The sequence below is a fragment of the Pinus tabuliformis genome, chromosome 9 (genome assembly GCF_031772625.1).
Source record: "Pinus tabuliformis cultivar Carrire ecotype Pingquan chromosome 9, CPIR1, whole genome shotgun sequence".
Taxonomy (NCBI): Eukaryota; Viridiplantae; Streptophyta; class Pinopsida; order Pinales; family Pinaceae; genus Pinus; species Pinus tabuliformis.
In genome coordinates, this window is record NC_142307.1 from 1,144,230,566 (window position 1) to 1,144,247,588 (window position 17,023).

Genomic DNA, 17,023 nt, shown 5'->3' on the forward strand with positions numbered 1-17,023 from the left:
TCTAATTGAATCTTCTTCAGATATACTCAAATATAATCACAACTTTTCATACTTTCTTAGTAACTCTTCTACAACCTCATATATGATCTCTATAAGCTCTCTCCAGACTTTCTTGGCCCTCTACAAGCTTTCTTGACCACCTACATGATTTCTTAGCTTCCATACTACTTGAAAACGTTTGGATCTCCTCAAAACAACCTGCTCCTCAACGTAGGTCACTCCATTTCTACACATGTCTACAATCTTCACAATATTTATAATCTCCAACTTTGCTTCCTATATTTATAAATAATCTCTTCTCTATGTTACAACTCCATATCTAGTACGAGTCTAAACACACCCTTCATTCTCTCATTCATATTGAGACTGCCTCTCTTTCTCAAGCTCAACAAAAACTCTCCTTCTTAGTTTTACATGAGACGACACATCTCTTCCTCTTCCAAATCGAACTAGCTATTCAATTCATGCATGGACAATTATTCACTCTTCCTTTATCTGTAGATTACACCCTCTTTAGATTCACGTTGTTTGAGCTTTGTTGGTCTCTTTTTTTCTCTAAACGAATTATACTATATTAAGATTGAACAAGTTGCAAAACACCAAATTTGAAATATACTACGATGCCAAATTTAGAACTTGGAATGATGAAACAAAAAAATACGCCAAATGCCAAATTTCAATATAATGCAAAAGTTCTTTTTCAATGCCAATCTTTTTAATTAAAATTTGCAACCCTCTTTCTCTAGCTCCTATTCCCATATGTTTGCATGCCAAAATCGAGCATTAACTCCTAGTATGCTTAACTTTTTCAATGCACAATCCAATATGTAGGTCTTTTGCTATAATGCATTTATACTAGATGCCTTGACCATCAAATAATTCAGATATCACTGAAAGTGCTTTAAACCTTTATTTTTAGCCCTGTTGTAATATGACTTGAAGTTGTGACCTTATCTTACTTGCTAGGTGTTAAACTCATTTTGCACTCCATCTCGCATCTAGGTATTTCAAACTTTGCCATAGTTCTTGATGCACTGCACCCCTAGAATGTCCATGAACCAATTTTTTTTCCCTTTGGAACTTTGTCCACTATGGAACCTTTCTGCGTTGCATCTTGTATTCAGACCCTTTTGGCAGTAAGACAATTATGCATCACTTCTGGATTCTTAGATATTCATGACCTATTTTGAGCCTATTTTGCGCCCATTTCCAAGTTATATGCTAAATCACTTAACGCTTCAAAACGTTTAGAAACACAACCTTCTAGCATGAATCCTGAGGATTTTCCATGTCACTTTGCTAACATCATCCTTCCTTATTGCTGCCTGGTGCCATGTGTGACACTAGAGTAGTGTGATGTGTCACCTGACAAAGGGCCAATTGGGCACTCAAAAGTGCCAAATTTGCATGTGACTTGTCTTTTCCATGCATACCATGTCATCATCGCGCTGACTTGTCATGCCAACTAGCTACCATATCATCAACATCCTCCTATCACATTTTTCCATTTGTCATTGTTTCCACCTGCACACCACTTAACCAACCACATCATCTACCACGTTAGTCATTTGTACGAAGGAACAAACTTGATCTAGGTGTATTTTTTGGTTTTATTTGTAAAAATTTTTGAGGTTCAGATGCTCGAATTCAAACATTAGGCGCAAAAAAGTGATACAACAAAACCTGAATTTAAAATCCAAGTCAATTTTAATTTGTCACTATGTGTAGACCATCGGATGTTCATATATCCAAATGTATCATACTTTCCACAAGTCAGAATGACCCAGATATGCCAGACTTCCTGGATATGTCCAAATAAATATGGTATTTGACTTATTTTAGCCATGCACCAACCTTCCTATGCCCCGAATATCCTAAATGTGCTCGGATATCCCAAATAGGCTTGGATATCTCCAAAATCCTAGATTTCACAAAGAGTCCGAATGGACCTGGATATTTCACTGCTAAACCCAACAGAAATTCAAAACTTAGTTTCTTAACAACTAAGGGTTTTGCTAAGTGTTATATACCATTGGAAAGGTCGTTGAGAGGACTGCATAATGAAACACAATTTTCTCATTTGAGTTGAGGCATTAAGGACAAAATGCCTTCAAAACTTCAAAGTTATAACCTCCATTCTTGAATCACCAAGATCCCCCTGAACTTAACACAACCAACTACAATGATCAAAATGCTCATAACGCTTAATTAACATCAATAACTGTTAGGCCCCTATACTACTAGTGTAACCCCTTATTATTATTAGTACAACCCCCTTATTATATTTTTGTACCCATATAGTCCCCATATTGTTATTATTGTGCCCCATAGAAGCCCACTATTGTTATTATTGTGCCCTTACATTATTATTGTTATGTTGGTTGTGATTATATTATGACCCCTTAGACTCCTATATATAGAAAGGAGGTCTTGTCATTTGTATCATATAAGAATTGTTCATTTGTGTAATGTAAAGGAGGCTGCCCCCTTGAAGAGGCTTATTTTTAAGGCGTTGATCTATCTTTTCTATCTTTTCGTGAGCTGGTTCATAACATTTGGTATTAGAGCTTTGGATTCTAGGGTTTCGCTGCTCCAAATAGGTCATCATGGAATTTTCGCTATAAATTTCTTTCTGTGATGTTTTAGAAGCGAAAAAAAAACGCATTTGAGATGGACTCGCGCTAAATCTCAGGTCCGAATTTTAGATCCTGTCTCACTACAGTTTCAGAGATATAGTCCGAGGAAGTTAGGGTTTTTATAGACCTCCAAATTACATTTCAAACATGTCACCTTGGGAAAATTTTCATAACTATCACTCTGAGCATCAGATTGAAATTTCGTAAGAAGTTATAGAAAGAGGACGAACAATATTTTATTTTGCATATTTTTTAGGTCCAAAGGTCAAAACAATGACATGTGGCACTTCATACAAGTTCGCTCTTCTGAAAAGGTATATAATCAGGTCATCTTAGGAGATTGTGGATAACTCTTTCTTGGAGAATCCAATTTTGATCAGACTGGTGGCATTGGAAAGAGGACATAGAGGGATACTTCAGGTTGCAATTTTAGAACTGGAAGAGCCGAAATTACAGATTTATAGTTGTTTCAAGATCGAGCTCCTAAAATCAAGAAAAGGCGATATGAGGAAGTTTGATGGCAAGGATCTGGTAAATTGGATACGGCAGATGGAGAAATATTTTGATATACATGAGGTGCAACTGTTACAAAAGGTACATATTGCATCTTCATATTTAGAACCGAATCAATTTTTATGGTATAAAGGGCTTTGTTCTCGTAAACCACTTATTACGTGGTCAATTTTCACGGAGGAAATGATAACACATTATGAGGATACAAAGAGAAACACCTTCTTTAGCCAATTGATAAATGTCAAACAAAAGTGTTCAATGGAAGAGCACATTAAGGACTTTCAAAAATTGAATATAAGAGTAAATGATATTCCAGAGAAGCAAAGGATTGATGTCTTCATAGGTACTTTAAAGGATAACATTCAACATGAGGTTCGTCTTTGGGAACCTGATTCATTGGAGAAGGCATTCAGGTGGGCAAGAAAAATTGAAAGCGAAATTATGGAAACAAGGAATCCCACCACTCATGACTATAATTATGGAAGTGTTTCTTCTCCTAGCCTTCCACAACCTACAAGGTTTACACCATAACAATTGGAAGAAAAAAAGAGAAAAAGGGCTTTGTTACAATTGTGATAGCAAATGCACTAAAGGACATAAGTGTGTTGAGAAGAAATTATTTTACATACAGTATGAAGAGGAGGAAGAAAAGGATCAAGAAACATCAAAAGAAGAGGATATACGCCAGGAACCAACCCCAGAGAAAGAAGAAATGAATCTGACCATATCTTGTAAAGCATTGACAAGAATTACCACTCCTCAAACTCTCAAGATAGAAGGACATATCAAGAAGTGAAAGATCACATCGAGAAAGAAGAAATGAATCCAACCATATCTTGTAATGCATTGGCCAGAATTACCACTCCTCAAACTATCAAGATAGAAGGACATATCAAGAAGGAAAATGTTCAAGAAGTGAAAGATCACATCAAGCATCAAGAAATGAATCTGACCATATCTTGTAAAACATTGGAAGAAATTACCACTCCTCAAACTCTCAAGATAGAAGGACATATCAAGAAGAAAAAGGTTTAGGCAATGAAAGGTCACATCGAGCATCAACAACAAGTTATCCAACTTTTAAAGGATAGCGCCACTTTGGTGCAGAATCAAATGAAACAATAGGTAGATCAACATCGCAGTGAATTTTTTTTTGATGTAGGTGATTGGGTATTTTTATGGCTACATCTCAAGCAAGCTATTTATGAGAAGGAAATGTTGGCAATACTACATGCACTTAAGAAATTGAGACCTTATCCAATGGGAAGACACTTCAAGGTAAAAATGGATCATGATAGTCTTAAATACTTTTTAGAACAAATATTATCTTTAGAGGAACAAATAAAATGGGTCACAAATATGTTGGGTTATGACTTTGACATCATCTACAAAAAAGGGAAGAAAATTTTTGTTGCAGATGCACTCTCAAGAAAGGATGAGGATGTGGAAGCATTGCTTTGTGCTATTTCTATTATCCAACCAGATTGGATAAACGAAGCAAGGGGTGAATGGAAGAAGGACAAATAAGTGTGGCCACTCATTCAAAAGTTGCAGAATATCCCAATTCAAACAATATTGCAAGAACTTGAAGAGGAAGGAAAAATCATATTGGAACCTGGAGCAGTCATAGAAACAAGAACCTGGCAGCTACAAAATTGATCAATTTAAGAGTATCTCATCAAGTGGAAGAACTTACCCGCTGAAGATTCCACATGGGAGGACAGGAATTTTGTACAGATGCATCAAGAACTACTCAAGCGTTGAGGAAAACACTTTTTGAAGGAGAGGGGCATGTTAGGCCCCTATACTACTACTGTAACCCCTTATTGTTATTAGTACAACCCCCTTATTATATTGTTGTACCCATGTAGTCCCCATATTGTTATCATTGTGCCCCATAGAAGCCCACTATTGTTATTATTGTGCCCTTACATTATTATTGTTATGTTGGCTCTGATTATATTATGACCCCTTAGACTCCTATATATAGAAAGGAGGTCTTGTCATTTGTATCATCTAAGAATTGTTCATTTGTGTAATGTAAAGGAGGTTGTCCCCTCGAAGAGGCTTATTTCTAAGGTGTTGATCTATCTTTTCTATCTTTCTGTGAGCTGGTTTCATAACAATAACATAAACATAAAAGAATGCCACAACTTTGACATCAATGATAACACACTTTGACATCAATGACAATACTCTTTGATATCAATGACAACGATTTTCTCAACATATTGAATATGGTTGTTTCAAAAATTGAAAGACACATCTCATTTTGGGCATTCAAGTAGGTTTCTAGAGGATGCAAATTGATTCTCATTAACTTTTTCCTGGATAACATCTTAGTATACTAGCCTATCTTTGTAAATATCTTGAAATGAATTCTAAGATCATAAATACATGTTTTCATTTTATGTCATCTGACGGTCATGACAAGGAAGGTATTTTTTTGTCAAGTGGTCTATTTTAGCTCAACCCAAATACCTTGGGGCTTAGGGTTTTAATACCTTTTATTGATTTTGTTAGGCTCTGATAGTCAAGAAACTTTAGAAACTTGTTTCAAATGTTGCTTTGTATGGATGTTTCATGACTTCTAAATATCTGAAAGGTCTCTTGATGGTGGATTTGTTTAGGTTCCCTCACAAATCCCATAACAATGGATCAATGGTTTTAAAATATCTTGTAAGTTCCCTTCTTTTAATTGGACATTGGGTAGCCTGGAAAATGGGCAACAAGGAGAATGCAATTTTGAGTGAGGATCCTTAGGTGGGTGTAGATAAAGGTTTTAGACTCTGAAAGGACTTGATAAAACAAATCCACTGATAAGGTTTGTTTTCTTTATAGGATGCTATATTAATGGATTTTAATGGTCTTAGATGGGCCAATTAGTAATCGATGGATGTTTTGGATATTGAAGGAGAATTAGACGATGAATGAAGGGATTATACTGATTCCCTTAAGGAAAATTTGATTAAACTGGTGGAAGAATATGAGGACTCCCTATGCAAGACTAAAAACCCACACAACAAAGACTACATGGTTAAGCTTGGGTATAAATATTTAGTTGAATCTCAGACCCTTGGCCCTTCTCAATGGTCATGGGAGGCAATGTGGAAATTCTTGGGGCCTATTAAGGTGAAATTAACTTCATGGATAACGTTATTTAATAAGCTCATTTCATGGGATTATTTGTTAAAACGAAGTTGGTCAAGTCTAGATATATGTCTGCTCTATTGATCTCAGTCAAAGTTTGTGACTCATTTATTCATTTGTGCCCCTTTACCAAGAAATTATGGTCACCAATGGTGAATACATTTAATTGCAACTCTTCTTGGAATAACTCATGTCTAGTGGATTATCTTAAAGATTAGATGAGCAACTTTGCTAAGCCTTTCTTTTCATCTCTCCTCTATGTTGAAAAATGTAACTAGGTTCAATCTTCATAATGACATGTAATTATGATTTTATGTAATGAGATGTAAAGAAGAAAAATAAAATTATTGTATGGACTTGCTTCATGGGTTTCATGAGCAAGAGATTTTGTTTTTGAGTCAAGACTCCCATTGAAAGTATTTAGGAATTATTTGTCATCTAATCATAAAATGATAGAGTCATTTTCATGTAATGAAGTCATGTTACACTTTGTAAAAGGTCAAATTTTTCCATGTAAAGTATCCTCCAAGACCTTGTCATTTATCCTCTTCAAGTTGGCCTACAACAATGGGAGAACATGATGGAATAAGTTGGCCTAACCTCTAGGTATCATGTCAGCCTAAAGGACATGTGTGGAGGTGTATATATATGCACACTCAACCTCACTTAGAGGCAAGCAACTCGACTTGCATTCAATCAAGTAGAGGTGCGAAGAAGAGGCTAACAAGAGAAGTGCGAAGGAGCATTATTTTGGGGCAACGAAGAAGCATTCTTCTGGGGTAGCAAAGAAGTATTCTTTTGGGGAAACGAAGGAGGTTTCTTCTAGGGTCAACGAAGGAGAGTTTCTTCTGGGGTCAGCAAAGGAGAGTTTCTTCTGGGCAAGCGAAGGAGAAGTTTCTTTTGGGATAACAGAGAAGGGATTCTTTTGGAAGGGTTCTTCTAGATACTTTTTCTGGTTAACCTAGATAGGGATCTAGAGATCGAGATTCTCTAGAGGTAGCTAGTGAAATCATAGAGACTTAGTTTCTCTAGGAGAAGTCCAAAAGAAGCAGTGTGAAGGATAGATATTGAGTTTCTCTAGAAGGAGACGAGAAGAGTAGTTTGAGATCAAGAAAAAAGTCGAGGAAGGAAAGAGGCAGAGCATCAAGGTTAGTGACAAGGTTCTTTGGAGGATACTATAGTCAAGGGTTTGTGTCATGGTCTTGGTACTCATCAATTGAAGATTTAGAAGAATAATGTTGACCATTTTTTACTCTCACGAGGTGAGAGATTTCCCTAGCTGACAAGCCTACATACTGTGTCACTTGTTTTTATTGTGCATATTGGTATTTGTCTTGATAAAAAGAACACAATAATAACATAATGAAGAAAAGACTATAAGCTAAGAAGTAAAAATCTATCACAAGCAATTATCAAGCAGAGAAATCTTTCAACTATTCATGCCCTATATTTCTCAACACGCTACTTTATGGTATACTTCATTTGGTGGGCTAAAAAATTATCTATATTTTACGACAAATGTATTTTGATGTAGGTTGTGGTGGACATGATTGAGAAGTTGTGTAGAGAATTTAGATGTGATATAAAGAGATAGAAAATTTGCCAATAAGGTATGCCTACAATTGACCATGAGATCCCTTAATGATTCTTTGATGGGGCTAGCCAAGGATCCCACCTAAATGTGGGATTGGGGTAGTACATTTCTTAAATAGCTCTCACCTTTTCCATATTAGGTACTCTCATAGTAAAGGATCAAATTCCAAATCAGAATTCATAACTCTGTGGACCTTGCTTCAGGTGGCCAATTCTGAAAGCATCTCCATAATACAAGTTTTTGGAGACTACAAGATGCTAATAGACTAGGTAGCAACCATTATTTAAGTTCACGTAAGGTTCAGTTGGCGTGTATCCAATATATTATTAATTATATTCATGATTTTCTTCAGTATTTCTCACGGCCTACCTTCACTCATATTCTCCAAGAGCTTAACCAAAAAGTAGATGATTTGTCTAAAGACATTGTTAATTTATTCTTTGTAAAGAAATTTCTAGAAGGCCAAGAGATTGAAGCCTTTGATTTCCATCTCTAGTATTATGCACAAATAACTATCGGTGGACTTTCAGGGCTATGTCAATTTTATTTTTGATGTTCTCTATCTATTTTTGTTTTGTTTTTGAGAGTTTAACAAAATATTGCTCCGTTGTAGATCTTTGAATATTACAAATGATTTCTTCAAATGATCAAAAGGATAGTTGTGATTCATAGCCTTAAAGGACAACATTATGTATATTCAATTTTGGTGAATATAAAGTTTTTTTGTTTTTTTTCTTCTCTAGGGAAACAAGATAAAAGAAAATCATAATTCAAGGGATTCATATAGATTATAGTTGTAAATCAATATCATTTACATGTACTAAAAAATGAAGAATCATGATTACCTTATTTGACAAAATCTATATAGTGACATAGCCCCTATCTTGATGTGACTAAGTTGTTATAAACCACATACATTTTGGAAATTTAAAAATATCTAAAATGAAAAAAACAAAAATGAGAGCAACATTATGTATAAAAATGGGCGTGTTAGATAATAATCAATTTTTTTCTTTAAAAAGAATAGATCATGTTTCTAATATAATTCAAGTCCAAAATAATATTTATGATAAATCAATGAAGTGTAATTGTCCAAAATAAATAATCACATGTAATCAAAACAATAACCATATTTCATTCAAGTAGAAAGAGAATGGTAAAGTTCTTAATTATAAAGAATGAATCTTGAGAGTTAACTTGAATAGACTATGTTTAAAAATGGGTTAATTAGATGGTAATCAAATATTTTCTTTGAAAAGAATAATTCATCTTGTTAACAAGTGCCTTTTTTTTTAAAAAATCAATGAAGTGTAGTTGTCTAATATAAATATAATCTTGTGTACACAAAAAAGTAACCATATTTAAGTGAAATAGAAAGAAAAAAAGAAAAAGTTCTCAAGTATAATGTATAGAGAATGAATCTCGAGGGTTAATTTGAATGGTAGGTGTTGATTTGAAATGGATATACACAAATGGTGTATAATTGAGATCTAGGAAAACTATTAACAAATGGGGACCAAATTGTAAGCGAAAGCAGTTATTGAAGAATCCACACACAACTGCCCTCTTACCACATGGGAGTTTGAAATTCTGAATAAGAGCAAAAAATTAACAAAATGACAATAAAGATGAAGGAACCATGAAGAGGAATAATACTAGCAAAATTCAAATGGGAAACAGAACAATGGAAAACGAGAAATGAAGGGGTAAGGATGTCTAACCTTCCAACTACCCCGATCGAGCCTACTGTTACATGTAAGCTCTTGTACAATAAATTAGAAGGGGTCCCTGATCCAGGTGAACGTTGGTGGCCACCCACCTATCCCACATGGACCCCCACAACTGTCTCTTTCAGTTTTTCAGTTTCCTTAGATGTAGCACAATTTACTATTTTTAGCAATTTTTTAGGTCCTGAACTTTCGGAGTCTTTTTGAGGCCCTAAACGATGTTTTTTGGGAAAACTGGGAGCAACTTGGGTCAATGGACTGATGTTGCTCATCCCAAAGTTGTAGTCCTCAGATAGATATTTCTCACAAGGTATTGTGCACGTCAAATGATGATCGTATGCCGAAGTTACGACCCTGGGAAGTTGATGTACCAATTTACCCAAAACGGGGCCCATAGTTTGGCGCTTCATCTCCTAGGGTTAGGTTTTTGAATGTTTAGGGTTTTTCATTGTTTCTAAACAATAAATAGGCCTTCAAGCCTCATTGTAAGACAATTCAGAGACACGTAGCCACCACATCTCTCCTCAGAGATAAGCTACCATCGCCCAAGCTAGTTTATTTCCATTTCTCTTTGTAAGCAAATTTCAGTATTTTACATTAATGAAATGAAGTATTATTTATGCTCCTTCTCTGTATTTGTGGTTATCTTTGTAATTTTTTACATTCCTGTTTAAATCTGGATCAGTGGTATGAGAGCAGTCTGCTCTTTCTCTGTTTTTCTTTGCATGTTAGCAATGAGGTCGGGATATAAGGAGTTAGGGCTTGAACTGGTCGAACCTTGCAAGACCAGCCTTGCAAATCCCGACGGCCTCCCATGACGGATGAAAAGAAAGATGAGGGGGTAGGAGATACTATCAAAATCTTGCTCAAAGAAGCCCTCGAGCGACAAAGGAACGCGATGATGGAAAAATTTTCCCAGATTCTTTAGCGGCTACCCAGGGGCAACGCATCTGCTTCCAATAGATACTCTGGAATGCCACACCCGTTAAGGTACAAATTAACTTTGAGATCCCCATATTCGAGGGTCAGATAGACACAAATGCTGTAGATAAATGGTTAAATCTGCTAGAAGGTTATTTTTCTATTCATGATTTTTCCAGCCGGGAAAAGATTACTTTCGCTCTTCTCAAAGCAACCCCCACGTCAAGGATTGGTGGGAAACCTACTGCGAGCAGAAGGATGAAATTACGAACTCACTGTTTTCAGCCACATCCACTTGGAATTCGTTTCAGGATGCCATTAAGGAGCAATACTACCCTGTCAAAAGCTATGAGGATAAATACATAAAGTGGACCATGCTACGGTAGGGAAGGGACAAAGACGTGTCAGAGTTCACTAATATTTTTCACACCTTTTGCCAAAAGTTGGGTATCAAGCATTCTGAGCTGCATTTGGTACTCAAATATTGTGGCTACCTACACAGGTATATCCAGGAAGAGATGGAGTTCCTGAACATCTCCTCGGTCGGCACAACATACCGATATGCTGTCAAGATTGAGCAGAAGTTTAAACAAAAGAACAAGACTTTGGATCTGTGAATCCAAAGAACAAAGGACAAAGCCAAGGCGGGGTGACCCAAGACAATCCTTCAAATATGCAAGAAAAGAACAACACCACGAAGTCAAAGAATGACACAAGAAAGTGGTGTGAGTTCCATAAGAGCCCCACTCACAACACAAGTGAGTGTCAGACCAAGAAGTCGTGGTGGCCGAGTTTAAGGCTTCATAATTAGATGCATATTCCAACCCTGAGTCAGAACCCAACAAGGGGAATGACAAAGGGAAGAAAATCATTGATGCGGAGCCCAATGCCATTTTTGCCACCGCCAAGGTCTAGAAGAATGAGCCCAAAGATCCAGAGGAGGGGGAGCGTCTTTTCCACTCAAAAATGTGGGTGAAGGGTTTGTCGCTGCAATTCATTGTCAATAGTGGCAGCCACAAGAACCTCATTTCAATAGAGATTGTGAAGCAGCTGGGACTACCAACCATAACACACCCGCAACCATACAACATTGGGTGGCTTCACCAAGGACGAGATCTCCAAGTCCGCTAATAGTCGCCTTCCCTACAACATCAAGCCCTTCACAGATGAGGTATTGTGTGATGTTGCACTGCTTGATGCTTGTGATGTATTATTAGGCCAACCATACTTGTGGAAGTGACATGCTTTGTATGAGTCAAGACCTCGTGCTATTATTATTTCTTTGTGTAATACATTGTACAGGATACCGGAGGTAGCCCCACTTACCGCCACTTCTTTGATCTTTGCTAAGAAATGCAGCAAGATCGTCTCCTAGACTAGGAAATTCATTTTTTATCTAGTTCGCTCCAAAAGTAAGGGGAAGATCATTGCCACATCCATGACCCCCGTGAAGGGTTCCTCCATGCAGTAGAAGAAAGTGGATACTGTCATGAAAGAAGACAGGGACATCTTCTCCTAACCCACTGCGGTACTATTGCACTGACAGATCAAGCATTCATTCGATCTAACTCCCAGAGAACCTCTACCCAACGGGTCGATATATCGTCACTTCATTCTAGAAAATGCTAAGTACAAGCACCGACATGATCAACATCAGGTACCACACAAGTTTCAAGTGGGTGACAAAGTCTGGTTGCATTTGCAGAAAGAACGCCTTATGAGAGCCCAACAGAAGCTTAGACCAATCCGATATGGTCCTTACATCATTACCAACGCCGTGGAAAACAATGCTTTGGAGCACAAAATTCTTCCATTCCTTTGCTTGCATCGAGTGTTCAATCTAGACCGCCCTCGACCATGCTTCCCACCATTACTGGACACATCAGAGGTTGCAAAACAACTCACCAGGGACCAAGTTCAGCAGAAGTTTCCTCATCTCATGGAGGAACTCAACGCAATGGGGACCATTGCTTCCTAAGGGGGGAGGAATGATCCAGGTGGATGTTGGTGGCCACCCACCTATCCCACTTGGACCCCCACAACTGTCTCTTTCAGTTTTTCAATTTCCTTAATTATAGCACAATTTACTATTTTTAGCAGTTTTTCAGGTCCTGAACTTCCGGAGCCGTTTTGAAGCCCTAAACGACGTTTTTTTGGGAAAACTGGGAGCAACGGTAATCCAAGGATGAGGTTGCTCATCCATAAGTTGTAGTCCTCAGATAGATCATTCTAACGAGGTATTGTGGGCATCAAAAGAAGATCGTATGCCAAAGTTACAACCCCGTGAAGTTGATGTACCAATTTACCCAAAACAGGGCCCATAGTTTGGCGCTTCATCTCTTAGGGTTAGGTTTTTGGATGTTTAGGGTTTTCCATTTTTTCTCAACAATAAATAGGCCTTCAAGCCTCATTGTAAGACAATTTAGAGGCATGTAGCCGCCACATCTTTCCTTAGAGATAAGCTACCATCTCTTGAGCTAGTTTATTTCCATTTCTTTTTGTAAGCATATTTCAATATTTTACATTAATGAAATGAAGCATTATTTCTGCTGCATCTCTGTATTTATGGTTATCTCTGTAATTTTTTGCGTTCCTGTTTAAATCTGGATCAGTGGTATCAGAGCGGTCTACTCTTTCTCTGCTTTTCTTTGCATGTCCCCAATGAGGTCGGGATATAAGGAGTTAGGGCTTAAACTAGTCGAACCCTTGCAAGACCAGCCTCGCAAATCCATACGACCTCCCATGGCGGATGAAAAGAAAGATGAGGGGGTAGGAGATCCTATCAAAATCTTGCTTGAAGAAGCCCTCGAGTGACAAAGGAATGCGATGATGGAAAACTTTTCCCATATCCTTTAGCGGTTACCCAAGGGTGACGCATCTGCTTCCAATAACTACTCTGAAAACACCACACCCTTTAAGGTACAAGTTAAGTTTGAAATCCCCATATTCGAGGGTCAGATAGATGCAGATCCCGTAGATAAATGGTTAAATCTGCTAGAAGGTTATTTTTCTGTTCATGATTTTTTTAGTTGGGAAAATATTACTTTTGCTCTTCTCAAAGCAGCCCCCCCGTCAAGAATTGGTGGGAAACCTACTGCGAGCCAAAGGATGAAAGTACGAAATCACTGTTTTTAGCCACAGTCACTTGGAATTCATTCTGGGATGCCATTAAGGAGCAGTACTACCCTGTCAAAAGCTATGGGGATAAATACATAAAGTGGACCACGCTGCAGCAGGGAAGGGACCAAGACGTGCCATAATTCACCAATATTTTTCATACCCTTCGCAAAAATTTGGGCATCAAGGATTCTGAGTTGCATTTGGTACTCAAATACCGCAGCTGCTTACACAGGTACATCTAGGACGAGATGGAGTTCCTGAACATCTCCTCGCTCGGCATGACATACCGATATACTGTCAAGATCGAGCAGAAGTTTAAACAAAAGAAGCAAGACTTTGGATCTGCGAATCCGAAGAAAAAAGGAGAAAGCCAAGGCGGGGTGACCCAAGACAACCCGTCAAAGCCACAAGAAAATAACAACACCACGAAGTCAAAGAAGGACATAGGAAAGTGGTGTGAGTTCCATAAGAGCCCCACTCACAACACAAGTGAGTGTCAGACCAAGCAGTCATTGGTGGCTGAGTTTAAGGCTTTAGAATTAGATGCATGTTCCGACCCTGAGTCAGAACTCGACAAGGGGAATGACAAAGGGAAACAAATCATTGATGCGGAGCCCAGTGCCACTGTTGCCATTGCCAAGGTCCAGAAGAATGAGCCTGAAGATCCAGAGGAGGGGGAGCGTCTTTTCCACTCACAAATGTGGGTGAAGGGTTCGTCGCTGCAATTCATTGTCGATAGTGGTAGCCAAAAGAACCTCATTTTAGCAGAGGTTGTGAAGTGGCTGGGACTACCAACCATACCACACCCACAACCGTACAACATCGGGTGGCTTCACCAAGGACGAGATCTCTGAGTCCGCCAGTAGTGTCGCCTTCCCTACAACATCAAGCCCTTCACAGATGAGGTATTGTGTGATGTTACACTAGTTGACGTTTGTGATGTATTATTAGGCCAACCATACTTGTGGAAGAGACATGCTATGTATGTGTCAAGACCTCGTGTTGTTATTATTTCTTTGTGTAATACATTATACACGATACCAGAGGTAGCCCCACCTATCGCCACTTCTTTGATCTCTACTAAGAAATGCAGCAAGATCATCTCCCAGACTAGGAAATTCATTTTTTGTCTGGTTTACTCCCAAAGTAAGGGGAAGATCATCGCCACATCCATGACCCCCGTGAACGGTTCCTCCACGCAGTAGAAGCAAATGGATACGGTCGTGAAAGAAGACATGGACATCTTCTCGTCACCCACTGGGGTACTGTTGCACTGCCAGATCAAGCATTCATTCGATCTGACTCCTAGAGCACCTTTATCCAATGGGTCGATATATCACCGCTCCATTCTAGAAAATGGCAAGTACAAGCAGCGACATGATCAACATCAGGTACCACACAAGTTTCAAGTGGGCAACAAAGTTTGGTTGCATCTGTAGAAAGAACACCTTACAAGAGCCCATCAGAAGCTTAGACCACTTTGATATGCTCCTTACACTATTACCAAGGCCTTGGGAAACAATGATTTGGAGCACAACATTCCCCCATTCCTTCGTCTGCACCGAATGTTCAATGTGGATCGCCCTCGACCATGCTTCCCATCATTACTGGACACATCAGAGGTTGCAGAACAACTCACCAGGGACCAAGTTCAACAAAAGTTTCCTCATCTCATGGAGGAACTCAACGCAATGGGGACCATTGCTTCCTGGGGGCGGGGGGGAATGATCCAGGTGGATGTTGGTGGCCACCCACCTATCCCACTTGGACTCCCACAACTCTCTCTTTCAGTTTTTCAGTTTCCTTAATTGTAGCACAATTTACTATTTTTAGCAGTTTTTCGGGTCCTGAACTTCCGGAGCTGTTTTGAGGCCCTAAATGATTTTTTTTTGGGAAAACTGAGAGAAACACACTCATCCCAAAGTTGTAGTTCTCATATAGATCTTTCTAAAGAGGTATTATGCACGTCAAATGAAGATTGTATGCCAAAGTTACGACCCTGGGTAGTTGATGTACCAATTTACCCAAAACAGGGCCCATAGTTTGGCGCTTCATCTCCTAGGGTTAGGTTTTTGGATGTTTAGGGTTTTCCATTGTTTCTCAACAATAAATAGGCCTTTGAGCCTCATTGTAAGATAGTTTATAGGCATGTAGCCACCACATCTCTTCTGAGAGATAAACTACCATAGCCCAAGATAGTTTATTTCTGTTTTTGTTTGTAAGAATATTTCAGTGTTTTACATTAATGAAATGAAGTATTATTTTTGCTGCATCTCTGTATTTGTGGTTATATCCATAATTTGTTGCGTTCCTGTTTAAATATGGATCAGTTCATGAGTTGAAACTAGCATAAAGGTGATGATTGAATTCTTTATCAGTGAATTACTGTCATCTAATTGGAATAGATACTTCGTAAAAAAATCACTATATTTTTTCATTAATAAAGGTTTAGAAGCCATTTGAAGTTAGTTTCTTTTGTTTGGGTTTCCAAGGTAAAATAGATAAAGGAAAATACCTTGAAAAAAGTGAGATAAAAACAATCATTTTTTAAAATGAGAGTTAAAACAACCACTAAATATGACCTCTAAAACATGAGAACTGGACAGTTCTTGTCAATTGGTAACTATGTTTTACTTAATTTTGCATAAATTTTGTGCTTTCTCAACACTTACAAAGCTAGTCGAAGATGTTATTTGTGCTCTTCTTTAAATTGTGAATAAATAATAATGTCATCAAAGAAAACAATTATAAACATGTCCAAGTATTGATGGAAAATTCCTTTCATAAAACACATAAGTAGCTAGTGCATTTGTCAAGTCATATTGAACCACTAAAAATTCAGTGTCCCTTATCATATTTGAAATGCTATTTTACAAATGTTTTCATCCTCAATCTCACTTGCTGGTAGCCTAGCCTCAAGCTTATCTTTAAAACTATCTTTTATTCCCTCAACGGATCAAATAAATCATTTATTTTGAGTAAAAAATATTTATTTCTTATAATGGATTTATTCAATTACATGTAGGGAATACATAACATTAGAGTTCCATCTTTCTTCATTGCAAACAACACCAATGCTCCCTAAGGATAAATATTAAGGGATATATACCCCATTTTTAGCAAATTTTCCAATTGCATTTGCACCTCTTTCGACTCTGGCATACTGATTACATATGGAGTCATAATTACTAGAGCATCTCTAGGCTATCAATACTAAAATAAAATTTTCTCTTTGGTGTTAATTTAGAGACTATCTCTAGAAACTCACCTTCAAACTCTTTAAACACTCAAAAATCCATATGATTTAAGCCTTTGTCTTTTGTTGTCTCCGTAATATTCATTACATACAATTGACACTTTTT